The sequence below is a fragment of the Oreochromis aureus genome, linkage group 6, assembly GCF_013358895.1.
Source record: "Oreochromis aureus strain Israel breed Guangdong linkage group 6, ZZ_aureus, whole genome shotgun sequence".
NCBI lineage: Eukaryota > Metazoa > Chordata > Actinopteri > Cichliformes > Cichlidae > Oreochromis > Oreochromis aureus.
Window position 1 is genome coordinate 36,960,999 of NC_052947.1, and position 5,225 is coordinate 36,966,223.

The following is a 5,225-nucleotide window of genomic DNA, read 5'->3' on the forward strand; positions in this document are numbered from 1 at the left end:
TATCTAAGTGCAAGATCAGGCGTGTGTGTGTTTGTCAATGCTGGAAAGACGCCATTTCCTGTATTACACTACATATAATTGCAACTGAATTTCATTTACTTTTATGAATTTCATTTTAAAGGAAGAATTTTTTGTAATCTTCTTTCTGTGTTTCTTTGTCATTATCCAGAATTAAGGTCAAACATGGGTCAAAGTCTTAAAAGTTGATAACTGGTTTATTACTGCTGAACTGGATCATTAACACAATCATGTCACTGTAGGACTAATAAAAGTATTTCCAAATACTGCTCTGCAACTTTTGGATTTCCAAGGTCGAGTAAATACAATATGTACTTACCAACCTTATTATTACCTCCAACTTTAAAATCTAGTGCACTGTAGCACTAGTAGTATCACTTTTTTAATGTTAATGTTTAATGTTAACTCCCAGAAAGGCTCTTTCAGCTTTAAAGCTGGTGCATTCCTGCTCCATTCTTTTTGTTTTTCTTGTATTCTGCTGGAGTCAATGTGCATGATTCACAGTTTATACAGCTTCTCGCTTCATTCTTTCTCTAAATCGAACTGTTTTAGCAGCAATCCCTTTAATCTTCTGCGACGCATGGCTGAGCAGCGAAGGCAGAAGTGAAGGGCCTTTAAAGAGTTCAGCAGGTCAAGCATCTTTTTAACTGTCCCTTTCCTGTTACAACAGTGGATTAGTGCAGCAGATTAACAGTGCAGGTCAATTTGGCCAAAACTAAGAAAATGATTAAAACTAGATTGAAAAAATGTAACTGGGAATCTCTAGCAATGAAGATGAAAGTTTCACAACTGAGAAAACAGATTAGCATCATGCCTCATTTCAGTTGTGCCTCTGGCAGTACTTTTGTTGTGGCTTGCTTAACACTGTTTCTTGAAATAAATGGATTCTTAAGAAAAGATGTCAACAGGTAGGAGATCCTCCCATACGAAGAAATAACACTTTTATTCACTATGTCGAGTGAATTATGTGACTAATCATATTATGAAAACCTGACCTCAAACATTTTAAAAACTCCCTGTCCTTCCTGTCAATTTTGGCAGATAACCCAGGAATTCATGGGTGACCAGAAAAGGAAAAGGAAAACGTTGCACAATGGTTGTTCATGAGTCAAACCAAAGGAAGTCAGCAAAAGTAGTCATTTAGAGTGGCCTGGAAACTGAGCTAATGGCTTACAGGGATAACTCATATTTATGCCAAACTCATTATTGCAAACTTTGACCATGTTTAGCACGAGAATTCAGCAGTGAAACAGTAAATGCCACTAAACAAAAACATAATGAAGGAATTACATAACAATAATTTGCAGCGCATTCAGAGATATGCAGAAAGTACTCATCAAAGTCACAAAGTTCGTATTTCTTTGTTCCTCGGTGCTCAGGAATTTCTATTTGTAGATATTTGAACAATCTTGGACTGAGAAATATTGAACTACAACAATGATAGCTGAGTCTGGTATATGACTAGCTGTTCACTGTATAAGAGGAACTGTACACAGGAACAAAAGTCACTGTGTTGTGTATTGTGTGTATACTGTTTGTATACACTACACACTGTGTATTACTTAGTTAACAATATAGCTGTGGTTGACACAGATGGATCAAAATGAGCATCCTCTATATGTATTTTACAGTGCCTAAATCTATAGCTCAAAGGAACCCAACATATGAGATGCCACAATGCTGTTGCCTGTCATCAAGCGTTTACTAACAGGAATGTAGTTACTCACAAAAGAACAGACAGAAAAAAAGAGAGGTAAGCTTTAGCTAAAATTAACAAATGAGGAACTGTCAGAGCCCAGGAAAATCAAAAATAACCAAAAAATAGTACTGCCGGTAACTCCCAGTCAGCCTGTTAATTAACCTCCTAGGAGCTGGCGTCCACATATGTGGACATCACATTTTGGGTTATTTAGACCAAAATACTCAATTTTGCTCTACAAGGGCCTGATATCCACTTACGAGGACATTATACTGCTACTGTTCTATTGAAATTTTAAATGAATATCCTCATATGTGACTTTCATTTTTCTTAGAAACAAAAAAAAAAAAAAAAAAAAAAAAAAATCTGCTAATTCTTTGTTTTTACATTCATCAGGTCCCAATCAGCCCAAATATCAAAGAGAAATTAAAAATGCATGCCGTGGAAGAGTTCGGGCCTTAGAAGGTTAATAAACCCAATGCATCAGCCACTGGTTTGAGTTACTGATCTGATTAACAGAAACCAGTGGGTTATGATCCGTGTAAACTATAACTGGACTGTGGGAGGAGCTGAGAGAAACTTTAAAGTGCTTCATGTCTAAAATTACTGTGTGTGCCTCCTTTTAATAGTGCAAAAGATGCAGGAAGGATGGGGTGCAAGAGGGCCCAGGTTCAAATCCTGGATGAAGCCCCAAATATGTTACAGTCCCTAAATCTATGCCTCAACGGAACCTAACATATGAGATGCCACAATGATGCTAACAGTGTGAATTTAGGCGTGCATGTGACTCAAAAGTTATCATTTTCTAATTCTCCCAGGGACAGAGACAAGAGGAGTTAGGCTACACGGTAAACCACAACCTCAACTAAAAAATGTGCGGACAGGTAGCAACATGAAACTTATTTTTGTTTTGCTGTTTCTACATGTGTGAAGCCCAATTCTAATTTGATTAATGTGAGCAAAAGGGCCACATGTTTTGGTATCATGTCTAACAGCGGCATGGTCACAGATATTTTTTTATAAACTATTACATTTAATCTATTTAATCTATGTGCCACAAGCTTGTTTAGAGGTTGTTGCATAGGTCTTTTCTTTGAAGAGGAAGAATGTGCTCTCTCCTTTCTCAAAGTTTGCTCTAAAACAAAGTCTTCTGCATGAACCAATCATCAGGTGAAAAATTACACATTTGGTCTTTCGGTGTGATTACAATAGTAGTGACCAGAAGGTTACTGTGGTTATGATTGCAGTTATTTTAATAGTACTAAAAACTTTCAGCCAAAGGCAGCATGTGCCACACAACTAACATAACGTTATTTTACTTATGTCAGTGTATGTTCTCTCCCATTGTGTTCATCATTGTTAACGTGTGTTTTGCAAATGTTTCGTCCTAGTTCCATTTCAGAAACCCAGTACAATACCAAATATTGAAACAGATAAATGGAATTCAGCCTCAATGAACATTTTCCAGCTGTTTCTAAAACTGTCTTCTCTGGTTTGAATTATAAACCATTATGTGGTTTATAATTTAAACCACATAATGGTTTAAATGATAAATTACTGTAATTATGTAGAATGAATGATTTTGATAGTAGTTTGGCTTTGAAGGACATGGGAGTAGAGTGTTCTTCCTAGATTCTTACAGTAACTGTGCCTCATCTTAATTGCTTCTAAACCACACCAGTAGCATTTTTCTCCTTTTATACTTTCCCACCCCGCTTTGTCATCTTTTTGGCTTCTCTTATGGGAAAACTGACTTAATTGCAATCTCTAAATCCTGCCCCAACAAAGCTAGTAATTTGCTTTTTTGTACACCCGGTTAGTGAAACATGTTGTTTACAGAGATGTCTAGCAGCTTTGGCATTAATCTGATAACCATCTTAACCTTTTTAAAATAAGATAGATGGACAGATAGACGGACGGACAGATAGATTTGTTGCTGGATAAGAAAGAAAGCAATCTTTTTTTTTTAATCAGCATTTTTCGTGTCTACATGTTGGGTCTTTTTCTGTTGATCCCTTCTCTGTTTTTCTTTGAATTCCTTTTGGATTCTCTTGTGGGATCATTTTATTAATCTCTGTTTGGTTACTGATGTTGTTTTCTTTCCCTGAAACCATTCCTGCCACACCTATTTTAGGAACTGTACAGTTCTAAGAGAGTCCTTCCCTCTAGATCTATGTCTGCATCTTCACATTTTGGTCTCAGAGCCCAAACTTTAAGAGACTTCTTACACTCATTCTGTAGACTGTTTTGCAAGGCACATTTCTATATTGGGAATGTAGTAAACAATGGGAAGCACTATTAGGTCCAGAGGATTGAGGACAAGCCTACATCAACATCGGAAGAGACGAGATCAGAGTGAGAGCGAGGAAATAAATACGGGATTACTGGAGATGTCACATACATGGACAGGAAATAGTGTCAGGCTCATAAAAGACAAGATCTGTGTTAACCACTGTCATCGACACACTTATGAACATCTCAATATTTTGATATTTGCTTGTTAATTGGTCGGTTTCCACATCAATGGGAAAGGAGACATTTAAAAATATATTTATTAACATTTTGGGAAGACTTCTGCTTAAAATGATTTGTGCCTTAATGGGTTCTCCTGGAGAATTTAGCACATGTGTGAGATAGAAGTATTTACTCCAGATCAGAAGGTTGCGTGTTTAAATCATGTCAGGGTCACCAAGAAACTGTCCCGAATTCCAAATATTGAGGATGAGAACAAAACAACAATAGTCCAGAAGAGTTTGGTCAAACGATGATTTTATTGAACACACGCGCGGGGAGATGTATACTGCAACCCAGTCAGCATAAGTCTCCACCCAAACATACACTTCAGAGTGCTTTTAATATATCAGGGTTCCGCCCCTTCATGCATCAATTACAATTAATGCTTCAGTAAACAAGCTAAAAACAGACAGAGAAGTTCCTCTTTTCACCCTCCAGATGGTCCCTGTTGACTTACAATTTTCTTGATTCTTCTTCTGTCACTGCAGTTAGAAGCTAAAAGAATTCCAGGCCTTTGGCCTAACTATCTTCTATAATCCTCTGTCTTTGTAAGCGTGCATGCATTTACCTTCTACTGCTCCAAGTCACTTACGCAATAAATCGTCAGGACGTCGTGCCAAACGAAGCTTAAGACCTTCAATAGACTGAGCATCAACTCTTCATGAGCACAATTTGCAATATGTATAAAATGATAGCTGCACCTTTAATAAAAGTTTTAACCTAATGCCAGTGGTGTTAATAAACATATTAATGCAATGCTAATGATGAAGGCTATATGTAGCAGTAAAATATTTTCTTTATTCCCACAAGGGGAACAACTAAGAGCAAAGGATAGTACAAACACACAGATTGAAAAGTGAGTGAGGGATGTAGATACTGTACAGGAGGAGTGAAAGATAGAGAGAGTAAAACTGAGGGATGAGAGAAGGAGGAGCGATAGCAGTAGGAGATATGCCTCAGATTATCAACCGGTGTCAGATGCTCTGGGGACAGA